Source organism: Heterocephalus glaber, unplaced genomic scaffold (assembly GCF_053883595.1).
Source record: "Heterocephalus glaber isolate CG9 unplaced genomic scaffold, H.glaber_assembly_v1.0 deba00001429, whole genome shotgun sequence".
NCBI lineage: Eukaryota > Metazoa > Chordata > Mammalia > Rodentia > Bathyergidae > Heterocephalus > Heterocephalus glaber.
This window is the reverse complement of record NW_028258294.1, coordinates 6,611,846-6,629,637: the sequence shown is the minus strand read 5'-3', so window position 1 is coordinate 6,629,637 and position 17,792 is coordinate 6,611,846.

The window sequence follows — 17,792 nt, the reverse complement described above, 5'->3', positions numbered from 1 at the left end:
TGAAATAAGGTAGTTACACTTTCAAATTTTGACTCTGTGTTTTTAGCTGTGTGCCCAAAGGCAAATTACTGAGCTCCTCTTCATCCTATGATACCTTTACTACAAAATTGAAGTAGTTATAATTCTGTCATTTTTCTTCCTCCTCCTCCCCCCAAAATTATGTCAGGAATGTGTGATGCTTTTCTATTTTGAGGAGAGAAAAGATGATTTATGTTTTTCCTAAACAAAAATTCATCTACTTTCATTTGCCTCTGTTAGCTTGAAATTTTTTTAAATTTATATTTTTATTGGCACATATTTGCAGAATATAATAATTGCATTCATCATGAGGAGTTGGTACATGTACATAACATATCTTAATTCTTTTTGCATACCTTTCTCCATCCTTCTCTCCCCACTTTCCACTCCACTTTCTCTTGGTCTCTTTTCCAGAAGATCTGTCTCCCTGTTTTCTATTATCCATCATTTATTTCGCTCTTTAATTTTTTCATCCTTTGGGTGTTTTAGATAAGAAAAATTATGCAATATTTAAGTTTCTGTGTCTGATATATTTCACTTGATGTTATAGTCTGAAGATGCATTCATTTTCCTACAAGTGATTCAAGTTTATCCTTCTTACTGAGGAGTATTTACTTTTTTTTTTTTTTTTTTTTGGTACCGGGGATTGAACTCAGATCCTTGCGCTTGCGCAGCAGGAGGCGAAACTACTGAGCTAAATCCCCGGCCCGAAGTTTATCCTTCTTTATAGTAGAGTAGTATTCTGTTGTAGATAAATACTACATTTTTAACCTATTCATGTGTTAATGAATAATTCTCTAAAATAATATATTGATTTTTAAATTTTTAGCAAATGCTTTACTTATCATTTAGCTTTTCTCTTGTCTCAGTATCATAAAGGTATAGAATTAATCTTGTGTATGATGGCATTTTTTTATAGAGTGATGACTTTCTACTTCAATGAGGTCTGATCTGCAAGAATTTTTGTGTTTTTCTGAGTTACACACTTAGCAGTATTCTTGGATCTCGTGTCTTGCTTAAAGTTTTTAAAAATCCTATTGTGCTACAGTTTGTTTTTTGTTATTTTTCTAAAGAATGTGTGAGAAGTAAAATTTCTGAGTGATTAATTTTATTTTGCTTCAAAACTTACTACTTAAAATTTCAGTAACTAGAGACTCAGATGTGTTCCTTCAGACATGACACTCATTGTATGGGACAAGGAGACAACATCCTTGCTCAGAGCAGTAAAGAAAAGGATGAAAAGGAAAGAACAGCTGGGGATTTAGCTCAGTGGTTCTGGCGCCTGCCTTGAAAGTGTAAATTTCTGAGTTCGATCCCCAGAACCAAAAAAAAGAGAGAGAGAGCACAGAGCTCTCCCAAGAGCTACCCTGTGACTCTTTAGTTTACATTTCACTGACTAGAGCTTACTCTCTTGGCCACACCCAGCTTCAAGACATGAAGGGAATAGACTTTGTTTTCAATTCTTCACAACATTTGTCTGACTTAATAGTACCAGATGGAAGGTCCCATGAGGCTTCTTTCCAGGTTTACTGTGACCCAAAGAATTAGACAAGACAGAGAAAAGACAGTGGAAGTGTATATTTATTGGAAGTGGAAAAAAAATATATGCTCCACAGAGTAAGAGCAGACTAGTGAAAAGGCTCACATCCCAGCCCATAATGAAAAGAGGACTTTTATGTCCCAAATTCCCAGATTATCTCACCTTTATGTAAATAAGTCATTACACTTGGCATCACAGCGTGTTTATAAACTGTTCTATCAAAATCTGGCTTCTTGCCAGGTGTGCTGGTACACACCAGTAGTCTCAGCACTCAGGAGGCTGAGGAAAGACGATTACTGCAAGTTTGGAGCCAGCCTGGGCTATAGAGTGAGTTCAAGGCCAGCCTGAACTACATAGTGAGACCCTGTCTCAAACAGAACAAAACAAAACAAAAAAATCTGTCTTTTTGTTACATGTTTATGAAGGAGCAGGAAGGATGTCTTTTGATTGGCTGTACCTACATGCAGCTGGAGGTTGAAAAAGAGCATCTTCTGATTGATCCTGTGAACAGCTCCAGATTAAAATAAAGGATTGGAAATTGCAAGTTTTTGATTGATCCAAAATAGTAGTTTTCTTGTTGGCGCTGTGTACAGTGATGATGACATCACAGTATTAAGCATGTCCTTTCCCTGGAAGTATCCCTCACCCTGTTGCCCAGTCTTATTTGTATTCTATTACTATTGAAGTAAAAGAGAATGTATCTTGGATCCCAGTCAACAATCTCTGCTGAAGCCTTAATATTAAGCATTGTAAGTTCTAAATAAGATCTAAATAAATTACTTGAGAAGACTGCCCCTAGGTACCTGATTGTTAACCAGTAGAACTCCTCATGGAGATGTGAGAAAAAGACTTAGCTCTGAAAGAAAAATGGGTGAAGCCCTTGTCCGATAGGATGCATTATAATTTGATTCAAAGGAGGTCAAGGTTTTTAAAGAAATTATCCTCATTGCACAGAAAGCCAGTAACAGTTCAAAATGAAAAATGGCCATTTCAGACTCGATCTACTGTAAGCAAGAAACTGGCTAAAGAAACTACTTCATTCCAGGTACTGACAATTTCTTACAAGGATATAAGAAGGACTCAGAGGATGGAATCAAGTTCCTGGTTGGCAAAACTAAGAGGCATGAAGATTCATCTCCAGGAACAAAACGTTGTTGGTGAAAAAATGGACAACATACAGATTTCAGAATTATTATAGACTATGTATTTCTATATGGCTTCCTCTTCTACTTACTGAATGGAACTGTCTATTCTGGTTATTCTTCGGTTATCTCATCATGCCTTGTTGTGGGTACAGGGACAGAGCCTTGGTGTTTTAGTTGACAAGTTTTGACAATGATATAACTGATACCTAAGGTGCTTTATCTGCATGTGGACCAGATTCAGGCCTGAGCCCAGGCCCATAATGAGTTTAGAATCTAGGGGAATTTCAGAAGAAAAAGGTGCATTTTTCAGGGAGGATATAAGTAATTTGTAATCAGAGAGTAGATTCAAATGGATTAAACTGGTTTAATTCTTTAATGTCCCTCCCATTGGAAGATGAGTATGTGATTACTCCCCTCATCCTAGTGAGATCTGTTAACTGTTTTGGCCAAGAGAACACAGAAGAAATGATGCTGTGCTACCCTTTGGTCTCAAGCTTTAGGAATCTATCAGCTTCTGCTTCCTGTCTCTTAAAACATTCTTTCTTGAAGTCCTAAGTCACCTTGTAAGAAATCAAATTTAAGTCCTCCATGTTGTTAGAAAGAGGAGCTGGTAATGGAGGAAGAGAGGAAGGAAGGGGCGGGGGTAGGAAGGTCTAAAGGCCCAGGGCTGAGAGCCCTGTTATTTTACTCTAGTTTGCCAAAACAGCATAGATTAGGTGGCTTAAACAACAGACATTTATTTTTCACAGACATTTATTTTTGTATTGAATGTCAGGAAGTCCAAGATATTAGTGCCAGCTCTTTCAATTCCTGTTGACTGTTTTCTTCATGGTTGGCAGATGGTATTCTTCCTGCTATGCCCTCACTTGGGTTGATGACGAGAGAAGTAAGGGGTAAACATACACAGAGCAAGGGAAGGAGGGGCAGAATCTGGCCGTTTCTTACCAGGGAACTAATTTCATAATGAGGATCACATCTTCATCATGGCCTCATCTAAGTCTAATTATGGCCCAGAAGCTGCACTTCATAACACCAGCACATTGCAGATTAGGCTTTCAAAAAGTGAATGGGGGTATGGGCACAAACATTCAGTCTATAACACCTGGCCCCAGATAGCATGAGGCACAAACAAGCTGTCCCTGCTGTGCTTTGTGCTTAGTCCATGATCCAGGAAATTGTGAAATTAAAACACAACAAACAAACAAAAAAACAAGAAAAAGAAGTTGTTGTTTTAATGCAGCTGGTACTGAGTTTTGAAATAATTTATTACACAGTGATACATAATCAAACCAAAACCAGAAGATGGAAAAGGACATTTGCATATTGCTCTGTGAAGCATCCTTTTCTGTTTAGATCAAATGAGTAGTCCAAATTAATTTAATTATACTTCAATTCCAAATTTTCCTGGGCATGTATGAAGAGTGAAGCTCTCTAGCTGTTAACACATTGGCTTCATTACCAAAAGCAAAATTTCACAGTTTTATGTCAGTGTCATCAGATGCTTCTAATGGTTACTCATTAAAATAATTCAATCAGTGGTTTGAAATTTTGATGAAGATAGTCAAAAATCTGATAGAAAAAGAGTGAAAATTAAAACCACAATGTGCAGTTTTGCTTTTGGGACATGGAAAATAGCTCTTATCATATTACTCTGCTTACAAATAAAAGTTGTAAACTCTAGACAAAAAATATGTATAAAAACACCCAATTATAGAAAGGCTATAGAAATCAAATAAATGCAGGCAAATTTGGAACTTCTTCAGCACACAAAGACAGCCCCAAATGAGTAAATTTCCTCACATTTATGGCATTCAGCATGAGGGTGCACTCCAATCTATGCCAAGTGCCATGGTAGATTTGTAAATAAAAGTAGCAGAGTCTGGAGGAATAGAACAAAACTTGTCAAAAGTTGCTCCAACTATGTTCTGGTTTAAAATTAGATGGAGAAAATAAAACAGATGTTCTCAAAATAGGCAAGTTGGTCTAGGGAAACTTATAGGAAAATTGAGATTTGAGTCCAAGTTAGGAATGAAAAGCAGAACTGCAACTGGTCTTCTCTATGGCATATGTAGTTGGTTAACCAAAGTCAAGATTAGGAAACTGTACAAAGATTATGAGTCTGGAAGAGAATATCATTGTGGTCTGCATACTCCATTCAGAAATTGAGAATTAACCTTAGAAGGTAAGAGTCAGTACATATAATAGAGTTTTAAAAATTCAGTAGGATAGATAAACATCAATAAGTAACATGACTAGATTTAACATTAAGCACTTTAACTTTGAAGGGGTAGAGTGTGTATGCTTTACTTTTTCTGAAAACTTGCAATTCAAAATAATATGACAAGTGGGGAACAAATAAAATATGTCTATTTTTAGTACAATTCCTTTAATGGCATATACATAAGGGTGTTTATAAGTATTATAAAATAACAATACTAGGGATATTTTCCCTACAGATATGAATATACTTTTAAAATTAAAACATCTCATTAATACTTTAATGACCAATATGAAAAAAATCAAATAATATATTCAGTAGGTCATAACGTTTCCATAACATCATCTTTGAACATCATAAAAATAAACCAACTCCCAGTTTTGACTAAGGACATTGGCTGACATTTTATTTCCAACATGTTACATTCTGTCTTTGTAATTTTAAACAATGGCAAAAAATCAAAATATGAAGATCCAAGCTGCTCTTATTGGCTTTAGATACGCCTTGGTTTTTTGGGGTTTAGTCAAATATTTGTACAGCTTACTTTCAGACGGTTAATTTGAGAAGGGTGCAGAGCCCCATTTCCATAGTTCAGATGTTCAACTTTAGGATCTTCAAGAACCATGCCATTGTTTTCAAAATGAGGATTCCTATAACACAGGCTTCTCATTGAAAGTGATTAGAATTAGAGATGTAGCTTAGTGATGAAGTGCTTGCCAAGTACACACAGGCCCTGGGTTGGATCCTCAACCCAGGATCCTCATCACCCCCTCCCCCCAAAGAAAAGGTTATAGTGTGTATGTAATGGTGAAGATTGTGAAAATTTAGTCAGACAAGACAGTTTGGATTTGAATTTTGACATCAAAATTGACTTTTTAATTTTGAGCTTTAATTTAACCTATCCCAGTGTTAATTCCTTGGGTGAAAAATGAACATGATAATATATATTTTATGTCAACTTGAGTATCTAGCAAATTATAATCATTGCCGTAATCATAACCATAATAACAAAGTGGAGTAGGAAAAGGAAGAGGAGCCATTGTTGAAGAAGCAGTAGTAACTATACTAATAGCAGTGGAAGTAATATTAATAAGGTTTACAGGAACATTTATCAGTCACTCTGATGCACAAAGGGGCCATTTAAATAATTATAGTGTGCAAATTCATTTACTACTTTCAGCCACCATACAGGACTAGGCCTTTATGTAACTGAAGAAAAACTGGGGGAAAAGGCAAAGGGGTCTTGTATTATGGAACTGCAGAGTTAGGGAGCAGCCAGATTAAGAAAGACTACAGAGGACACTGGGTTTTGTTGAATGAATGACAGGGATCAGCCAGAAGTGACTGAACATGAGAGTGATGTGATGAGAAAGATAAACCTGAGAGCAGCTTGACAGCAAGTTCTAGTAAAATTTCCCCAATAAAATAAAGAACACACTTGAATTCAGATACTGTGTTTTTCTTTTCATGCAGTGCTTCCATCTTTGGAAGCTTCCTCCATAGATGAAAGAAGCACACTCTTTTGTTTTCCAAAACTATGCTATGTGCTATGACTAAATGTGCAATTAACTATTATACATATTAGTAGTTGTAATATTTTGCAGTATTGGGCATTGAACCAAGGGCCTTTGTACTGAGCTATGTGCCCAGCCCTCTTTTTACTTTTTATCTTTATTATTTATTTATTTATTTATTTGGTACCAGGGATCAAACTCAGGACCTTGTGCTTGCGAGGCAGGCATGGAGCCACTGAGCTAAATCTCTGGCTTACTTTTTATTTTTGAGACAGGGTTTCATTAAATCACTGAATTTCCCAGGCTGGGCTTGAAATTAATGATCCTGCGCCTAAGGCTCCCAGAGTTCTGGAATTAAAGGCCTTACACTTAGGTATAATTAATTGTTCATATTGCTGCTATCTGGTTTCTAAAAGATCTTTATTAACTTGAAGTCTACTTAAATATTGTACTACTCAGTTGAAAGTTTACATAAATTCTATTTTACTTATCTCTGTATCCTCAGATATTAGCAGAGAACATACTCTTAGAGGGTAAGAGATAGAGGGGAAAAAAAATTCAGGGTGAGGAGAGAAAGCAAAAAGCAGAGAAGATAAGAGGAGAAACAGAGGTGATAAATTACATTAACAATTTGATTAAGGTTGTAGTAGCACATTTGGTGGTTCATTGCTCAGATCCTTCACGGGAAAGGTAGAGAGAAGTCTCTGATTCCATTAGTGGTCAGGTAATGCTGTTTATTGGATGATTACCTGATTACCTGGCCTCGAGTATCACTGAGGGTGCCTTAGATATGCCTCATTGATATGCCTCTTTTTTTTTTTTTTGGTACCGGAGATCAAACTCGGGTCCTTGTGCTTGCGCAGCAGGCGCCGAAACCACTGAGCTAAATCTCCGGCCCGTTATGCCTCTTGATTGAAGCATTAATGTGAACAGCAGTTGAAGAACAAACAGATGACTAAAACCCGAAATGAGATAAGTTAGATATAATTCAACTTAAGAAGAATAGTAAATGCAATTGTAATTTTTCTATAAGTTTTGTTCATAAAAAATGACTGAAGACAGTAGAAAATACCACACATTTATTATCTTAGGGGCTGAGAATGAATTTTTTTTCCTCTTCCTTTTTTCCTTACAATGTTTTTATATTATCTTAACTGTAACAACAAAATTTTAAAAACATTCCAAGGCTGCAAAGATAGGTAAAACTTTTAAAAAGAAGCTCTATTTTAAGTCACTTTTCAGTTTTATGAAATTAACATGCAAATCCAAGACAGTCAAAATGGGGTAGGGTTACAATCAGGGATCTTAAAGAATTTTCTCTCAAAATTTGTAGTTATTCTATACACTGTCAGAAATAGCCATATGTCCAAATGATAAGAACCAAACAATAAAACTGAGTATTATATGCAGTGTGAAGAAGAGCCATTAGAAGAACCCAGTTTGATATTTAATTCTCTGATATTTTTATTTCTTTTGTGTCTTCCATTTGTGTGGAACATAGCTCTATTTTCAACAAAATGTACATGCCAATGAAACTTCAAAATTCAGTAAAATGATAGACATTGTGCTCTCATCCACAAAAGTTCTTCAAATTCAATCTTTGTACATTGTATCCAGTTTGATAAACAACTCTGATTTATTTTAGCTCTTGGATATATTTACTATTCTAGTGAAGGTTTTCCAGTATGTCACTGAAAAAAAAATCTTTAAGTTGTCTGAAGACAAAATTTTTGAGTTTGTGTACTTCCTCTGGCCATAGCTTATCCTTTTTAAGTGATTAGTGGCTGAAATTTTAACTTTGGTTCTTCTGATAGATTTTTAAGGAATCTTGAGTTTATAAACATCTTGGAATACAACTGGAATTAGAATAAAGTATCCAAACATTATATTTGTGACTTTTTAACAAATAACCTTTGGCTTCAGGGCCGGGTAAAGTCTGTTCCCAGATTTTATACCTGCTTACGTCATTTCCAGTGTAGTTGTTTTAGTACATTGTAATGAGGATCCCTGACACTCCCAATGCATTCCTGTTTGCCTCCCCTGGTACTCACACTTTGGTTTTTAAAACATTTTTCATACTTCAGTTTTTAATTAACTTGATTATAGCTACAAATTGAACACATCTATATTTTCCTTGAAACTTTCTTATCACAAAGTCATTTTAAACACAAACACAAATCTACCTTCAAGAATTCTTTAAGAAGAATGTAACTTTTTACTGAGATCCTGTTGACAACACTGAGAAAGGGATTAGCTAGTACATCAAACATAAAGCTTTCTAAGAATTGCAGTTATGCATAAACACTATCCCCTGAGTTTACACTTCTGACAGTTATACTGTACTCATACCTTCCTTTAAAAATACTCAACATGTTCTGGGATATGATTTCTTCTATATGTAACTCATCTTCCACTTGTTCACAGAAATCATCTTCATCAGATACCACTCTTCATAAAAGGAAGGAAGCAGAGAAGTATAATAATTGTAGTTTAATATTTATCTTATATAATAATAACAGTCAACATAATTCAAAGCATAGGAATAATAATGATAGATAGATGCACAGATAGATATATCAAACTTCAGAAGTTGGTATTTTTACCTCTTTATTTTTTTGGTACTGGGGATCAAACTCAGGACCTTGCACTTGCAAGGCAGGCGCTGGAACCACTGAGCTAAATCCCCAGTCCTTTACCTCTTTTTTTAAAGAATGAGAGCACAGTTCAGGGAAACATGTTTACTGTCACATACTTAGAATGCAATAAGATAGTATTACAACTCAAAATTGTATGATTCAAAACTTTATATTCTTAATAACTACACCATATTTCACATCTCATAGCACATCATAATAAGGTCTTTAGACCTGTGCTTTCAAGTCACAAACTTGTGTGTATGGGCGTAGTGGATAGAAGAATATTCCTACATCAGGAAAGGGAACAATTATATAACTATAAATGAAAGTAAACCATAAAAATGTTACAACGTTTTACCACTAAATCCAAAGCAAGTGAATCCTCTATTCAATGTTGCCTTAGTCTGAAATAAAGCACCTGATATCACATCTGCATCACAAGAGAAAATATAAATGAACTCAAATGATTATAACTACATCTAACTATTACATGTCAAACAATACAGAAAAAGCCCAAAATACGATGCTAAAGTGTGATTTATCTGAGAAATTCAAGGTTGCTGTAACATTTTGAATCAATCAATGTAATTTACCAAATGAATAGAATAGCCAAAAGAAAAAATTCATCTCAGCAGATACGAGAGGTACAGAAAGAATATTTGACAAAATTCAGCATCTAGGGTCAGGGATTTAGCTCAGTGGTGCTGCCGCCTGCTGCGCAAGCGCAAGGACCTGAGTTTGTTCCCCAGTACCAAAAAAAAAAAAAAATTCAGTATCCATTCATGCTTAAATCTCTTCAAACAATTTTGACCCAAAGGAACTTTTTTTTAACTTTGAAAAAAAGTATCTAAAACTGGAAGTGGTGGATATCTGTCATCCCAAATATTGGGACACTAAAGGCAAGAGGATCAAAGTTCAAGGCCAGCCTGGGTAATTTAGCAAGATCCTGGGGACATAGTTCCTTTGGGTTCAATTGTCATTATCACACGCATACACACAAATATAAAATAAACCTCAGTATTTTCATCACTCATAATTGTAAAATATTGAATAGCCTCTGAGAACAAGGACAAGGTAGAATGTCCTCTTTTACACCTCTGTTCAAAGTTTACTGGAGGTTTTAGCCGTAGATTAAAGAAAAAAAAAAGAAATAAAAGATGTATTAGGTTAAAAAGAAACAAAGCTCTTTTATTTGCTCCAGATATGATTATCTACAAAATCAATAACATTCTATAAAGTAGAAACAATTGAGAAAATAAATAATAGTTTTAAAATTTAAACTGAATTTATTTTTAACTGATCTATAAAACAATGAAAATGTGCACATTCATGGGTTAACATGTTGTAATTTAAGACCTGTATATATTGTGTAATCAGGTTAAACATATCTTTTTCCTTAAATATTTATCATTAATTTTATGAACAAAACATTCAAAATCTTTTCCTCTTATGATTATATCTTATTCAGATATATAGTATTTAACTGCTATCTATAGTCCCCTTAACTGTTCAACAACACAACAGAACTTCTTATTCCTCTCTAAATGCAACTTAGTACCAATTTTCAATGGTATAGATAAGTGTTACCCAAAGAAGTCTCCTGTGTTAAAGCCTTGGTTCCATGACCTAGGTCCTATTAAGAGATGGTGGAAACTCTTAAGAAGTGTAGTGTAGTGGGAGACTTCCTGATCATGGGACTTTGATGAGAGTATTGGGATCCTCGCCCCTTTCTGTCTCCTTCAATTTCCCAGTTCCCATAAAGTGAGCAGCTTCATCTATGTTGTTGTTGAATCACCACATACCCCAAAACAGTGGAGCCAACTAACCATGAACTGATAACCTCTGAAACATGAGCCAAAATAGATGTCTCTCTTTTTTTGTGTGCCAGGGATTGAACTTGGGTCCTTGCGCTTTCAAGCCAGGCAGCATAACCACTGAGCTAAATCCCCAGCCCAGATGTCTCTCTTTTTAAGTTGATTATCTCAGGTATTTGTTTAGTAATGGAAAATTGACACACCACTGATTAACTTTTCCCCACCCCTGACTCAACTCTCAGAAGCCTCCGATAATCAACATTCCACTCTTAGCTGCCATGAGATCCACTTTCTCATTCTACATATACGCAAGATCATATCTTTCTGTGCCTGGTTTATTTCATTCATGTTGAATGATGTTCATGATCTCCAATTCCATTCATGCTGTGAATGACAGAATTTCTTTTTTTTTTTTTTTTTTTGGTACAGGGGATTGAACTCGGGTCCTTGGGCTTGTGCAGCAGGCGCCAAAACCACTGAGCTAAATCCCCGGCCCCCAGAATTTCATTCTTTTGGATGTTCAAATAATATTAATTATGTAGCATAGCACATTTTTATCCATTAATCATTTGGCGGACACTTGTTTCCATTTCTTGACTATTGTGAATAATGTTGAAATGAACATGAGACTGCAGAAATCTGACATAATGATTTGTTTTGCTTTGAGTATCCATGTTATTTAATATACTGGTAGATTGTTACCAATTATTTGTGAGTAGGTTTCTTAGTATGGATAAATCATTCATTTATCCATTCACTTGTTTATGGACACTTGGGCTGTTTCTAATTTGAGGTAATTGTGAATAAAGTTGCTATAAACACATATGTGCAGTTCTTTAGTGTGGGCAAGAGTTTTTATTTCCCTGTTGAACACCTGGGAGTGAAAGGCTCTTAATTAAACCTCCATAGAGAAAAAAATTAATAGAGAAGGATGGTTAAATAATTAAGAGTTAAATAACAAGGCCTGCTTATGAATCTTCTACATAACAAAATGTAATGATTGAGAAAGAAATCTTTGAACTCATCTGCTTGAATGTCATTCTTTCCATCTTTGGCAATCTAATTTTCATATATTATCATTCATATCTTTTCTTGTTGGGCTGTTTCTTGTTCTTTGTAGTTTTCCTTGTAGTTATCAATATACTTGCCACTAAAGAATTTTCTACTTTCCCATCTATTAAGTGTAATCTCTTATTCCGGGAGTTCACGGAGCTGTTAATTTTAACTGATTTTAATATAAAAGGATGACATTCTGAGTGAGTCACAAGCAAAAGTTCTATGAATGCATGTTTGATTTTTTTTTTTTTTTGAAAGACCTTTTCTTTCTACCTTCTGGATAATTGTGATTGCCTAACAATTATCCTGCAATAAACTGTAGATAAACTATTACAGATGGATTTACTTTTCTTAGTAGATACTATTGTCATATTTTTAAAAAGGAAGAGTTGACATTTTGTGGAATACCTTTTGAAAATTCCTTGAATCAATTTTGTAAGCATTTTTATTTATTATTTTTTTTGTAAGCATTTTTAAAGGTATTTAAAGGCTCTAGGCCAGGGATTTAGCTCAGTGGTTCTGACGCCTGCCTTACAAGTGCAAGGTCCAGAGTTCAATCCCCTGTACCCCCCCCCATAAATAAATAAATAAATAAATGCCCTAAGATTTATTTTATTTTAATTTTGATTTTTTGAGATAGGGTTTCACTCTGTAATTTAGCCTGGCCTTGAACTTTGTGTAGCCCAGGCTCACCTCAAACCTGTGGTCATCTTCCTGACTCTGCCTCCTGTGTGCTGGGATTACAGGTGTACACCAGCTTGATTTTACCATTTTTCATCAAAAGCAAGTAGTATTTTTGCCTCCCACTACCACCCTATTGACTTTCTGTAGTCACTATACAAATTTTGATCATTGAATTCTTGTTATCATTTTCATTAGCTGTCCAGGAAACATTTCCAAATTTTGTTATTATGAATTATAGTATGTTCTTGTTAAAGTACAAGGAGTTTGTTCTTATTAAATGCTTGTGTCTTCCAAAAAAGTTTGGTTTTAGTTTTTTTTAATTTCTATTCTATTTTCATTTCTAGCTGCAAATGCTAAGGACACTGATTTCTATGTCAATTTTTTTCAATGTTTAAGAAAATCCTAACTCTATTTAGCTACTTCATTTAATCTTTATAATTTAAAGATTTTGTTTGTGTATTTATTTTCCAATACAATTTAAAGTCATAGTTTTATAACATGAATGCAATGTTATAATTGCTTTTTTAAGGCTAGAGATGATTTTCATTTAGAGTTTTTCAAATAGTCTTTCAAAGATTTCACTTTATTCATTAAGTAAGCATATAGCTTACTTACTGTCTTGTTGCTTACTGTCATGTTCTATGCTCATTGCAGGGTGCTCATCATAAAGTGCTTGCTATGGTTTGAAGGTATTGACCAAAAATTTATGTTTTAAAAACTTAATCTCCAAATTCAAATGTAAAGGTGAATTGGAGGTGAGATCTTTTGTATGTGACTAGGATTACATAAGATCATGAGGCTAGGATCCAGAATGACATTAGTGCCTTTATCAAACAGAGATAACTTAAGCTAATGTCCTTGCTCTGTGTCACTGTGTGGTGCCTGTCATGCGGTGCCCCGTCACATTAGGGTGCAGGAGCAAGGCTTTCACAAGGTGCTGCCAGTGTGCTCATGACTTCCCAGCCTCCAGAACCGAGGGCTAAATAAACTCTGTTCTATATAAATTACTCAGTCTGTGCCATGTATTTATAACAACGGAAAATAGACTAAGGCAGTGGTACACAAGACTGGCATATGCTTACTCTATGGTGCAATGTATAATAAAGTAAATATAAAGGAGATAAGTACTAGAAAAGGATACAGGGTGTTTCTGAAGCATATAAAGAAATAAAAAAGTAAGGGAAGGATTACTTGGCCAAAAATACAGATATACATCCATCCATGGGACTACAACCAATTTTTAAAATATGCTAAAATTGATCCCATAAAGAAAAGGAAAATACAGCTTACAGAAAATATTAGTAAGTCCTATATTTGATAAGGTAATGACATTCAGAATATACAAAGAACTTTCATACTCATATATAGAAAGGCAACTGGACAAAGAATTTGAAATTAAAATTAAAAATGGGCAAAGGATTTAAAAAAACCTTTTTCCAAAGAAGATTTTAACAAAGGTGCCATATATATGTCCAATAACCACATAAAAAGATTATTAAAGGTTAGAGAAATACAAATAAGATACTCTTCATATTTGTTATAATAGTTATCGTAAAAAAACAGAAAACAACAAATGTTAAACACAGGTACTGTGTGACTCAGCAATTCCATGCTGTTTTTATCATTAATTTGGGGAAATTTATAGTCACTAATATTTCATAGACTTTTAAAATTTTTCTCTCTTTCTCATTTGGTATTTTCATTTTATATTTTTAAACCTCTTATAATTGTACCTCAGTTATTGACTATGAGGTTTTTGTCTCTTTTTTCTTATTGCATTTCCTTTCTACTGACATTTTTTAAAGCTCAGATTCTCTTTTTGACCATGTATTTAATTTTTAATTTTAATTTTATTTATTTTAATTTTTAATTTTTATTTGGCCATGTTTTTAATTTCTAGCCTTTCTGCTTTATTCTTTCTTAGCATTTCCATCTCTCTGATTTGTTATCTTTTGCTCTTCTGTGTTGTCCACTTTTTCCATTAGAGTCTTTAGTATATTGATCACAGTTGATTTAAATTCCTAGTCCAATAATTCCAATATCTCTACCATATTTGAGTCTGCTTCTGATTCTTGTGCTATCTCTTTAAAGTATATTTTTTGTCTTTTACTATATTTAGCAATTTTTTGTTGAAAGCCAGACATGACATTTTTTTTCCATGTTTTACCCATTTTTTATTAATGTAACAATTTCTTCTACAATGACAACTGCAGTAAAAAACTTCAATAACTTTAGCCAATTTGCTGACATGTTCTACAATCTTTTAATTAATACAGTGCATAGACATTTGTAAACTACACAGCCACACCATTAAGCAACTAATAAATTTTGAAATGTTAGTGGAAGAGTTACACTCTAGTCTACTTTCTCCTTTTCCTTATATGTATTTTATATTCATGTGTTCTACTGATTTTTTCACTAGACCCTATTAAATTCTAGATTTAAATATAGCTAAGCATAAGACAAAATAGTGATGGGTGTCAACAAAATAGCTGAGTTTTTTCAGTGGGTAAGCCACTTAAATCTATTCTCTAAAAGACAATTATTCAACCTAATACAAACATAGGGAAAGCTGGATTTCAATCTTAGGTTCTTCGGTTTGACCTGTCAGGTCCATGGGAACATCCAGGCCCCAGTTTAAATGTCTATGTGCTAAAAAGTTAACTGTGTCACTAGTGGAATGTCCATTAGCTGAAAAAAGAACCCCAAGACTCACTAAAGAAGATATTCAACTTGTGGGAGAAACTGCAAGTTTCTTTAACTTGGGTTAAAGAAACTGAGGTAATTGTATCTTTTATTATGAGGTTTCATGTTTCTTTGAGTATTTTTGCTGTTTTCTCTAACTGTTAGTGTCAGAGGCTGAAATTTCTACTGGTATCTTTCTTGTCTTCCTGTTAGCTTTGTGGTTGCCTAGACACTCCTTAAATGAGGCCTACGAAATGCACTTCCTTCAGTTTTATTCTGCTGTTAGTGTACAGGAGCCCTGTTGATCTGATGGTAAAGTGTCAAGGAGGGGAAGCATCTGTAGCCCTATAATCTAGTTTTAGTCAGTCAGTGTACTCGTGTCTTAGATATGGCCTTCAGAAGCACTCTTTTTCTCTTTCTGCTCCATCTTAGTTGAGAGAAAATGGTGCAGGAGGCTGAAATTGGATGCTTCTCTTCCCTTATGGAGGGCTAGAGCAGGTAACACCTCGGTGTTTTCCTTCCCCCAGATTGGCTAACATCTGGTAAACGCACAAATGGCTAGACTTTGATAAAATACTTTTTTTTGAGGGTAGGCCATGTTAAGAACAGAGTGTTCTGGGCACATTCACAATAGCTGGTTTTGTTGTACCCTTGTACTGGTTCTCAAAGACCTTAGTAATGGGTTTCTGTTCCAACAAGTTGAGACTCTATATCTGCCTGCCTATCTCTCCAGTTGTGGGGACAGTGGTTTGCTCTGTGACCTTAGTTATCTAATGCATCTAAAAAAATTGCTGATTTTTAGTTTGTTCAACATTTTTCTTGCTATACGAATACAAGCGATGACGTCCAAGCTCCCTACATGTTGCACTTTGGAAACTAGAAATATGATTCTAGGCATCTTCCAAAGAAAAAGAAAACTGTGTAAAGATAGACTAGTGTTTGCCTAGGGCTTGGGGAGTTGAATGCAAAGACAGAAAATGACTGCTAATGGGAAAGGAGTTTCTTTTTGTAATAGTGATAATGCATTGGAAGTAGAATAAGTTAATTGTTCAACTCCATGAACTCACGGAAGCTATTGAATCATATATTTTAAAACATTAAATTTTATGGTGTGTGAATTATATTAACATGGAAAATTTAAAAGTGGAAGAAACTCCCTACTGATTTCCTGGAGTTAAAGCAGAGTAAGGATTTATCTGCAAAGACACAGTAAAAGTTATGGAGGTACTGTAAATATTCTGAAAATATTATTCCGGAAGTATCTTAACTGTGGTGGTGGTTCTATGAGTAGATCATTTGTCAAAATTTTGTCAGTTGAACTATTAAAATGAGTGCAGTTTATTGGACAGAAATTATATTCCTACAACTATTATTGTTAAAAAGTGAAATTAGTAGCAAGAAAAAAATTAAATATGTTGTCAGTGACATAAATTTGTATCACTATTTCCTGGCATAGTTATTTAGCAGTTTTGTTGTACAAATTACCCATTCTCAGCTTTTTTCCTTAAAAATAGGGACAATAACTGGGGCACACACCTATAATCCCAGCACTCAGGAGGGTGAGGCAGGAGGATCTCTGAGATTTTGAGGCCAGCCTGGGCTACATAGGGAGTTTAAGGATGGCTTGACCTATGTAGTGAGATCTTGTTTAAAAAAATAAGTAAATAAAATAAAAAGGAATAATAATATATACATCAAAGGTTTGTTCTAAGGATTAAACAAATAGAATTTTAAAATGGCTTACTTATTTGATGTCAAATAGGTGGGAGCTATAACTGTATTTTTTTTCTTTAGGTTTTTAAAAAAATTTCAGGACTGTTTACTTTTTTTTTTTCAAGGTAGAGCTATAATAAACAAATTCCTTTTATAAACAAAATTTTAACTGAAAAGCCACAGTAGATGGAAAAGAAGAAAAGATATTACTTGGTAAAATCCAGTGACATCTACAATAGTTTTACAACACATTTAAGCATTCTAGGGTTTTATATCTTCACCTCCTTTCCATTTCTTAGTTGCTCCTTATAAAATTGCCAATTGTGAATATAGGTTTAACCTCAAGTCTAGTCCTGAATTGGAGTTCCAGAGAAAGCAAAACACTCCAAATTTCTTTCAATATTATAGCCTTAATTTTTAAAAAAAGGTTTGTTTATGCCCAACTAAATGGGAGAAAAAGCAGCAATATGCAATTATATATACTATTCACTGTATGAAAGTGTTTTTTGTATGATATCTAGACTGCACTTGCTCTGTCCATCTCCTCAATATAAAATGACTTATACCAACACTACCAAAAGTAAGAGCACTACATAAGGGGCACACAATTACAATTCTGCTAGCCTTAAAGGCAGTAAAGAGAAAGAAAATATATCAAATAGTACATTTACATCTTACATTATTTCCATGGAATTTCCAATGGCTTCTATGCAATCTGCCTCTTTTCCATAACCGTATTACCAACTACCAAGAAAGGAAAGATGAGTTT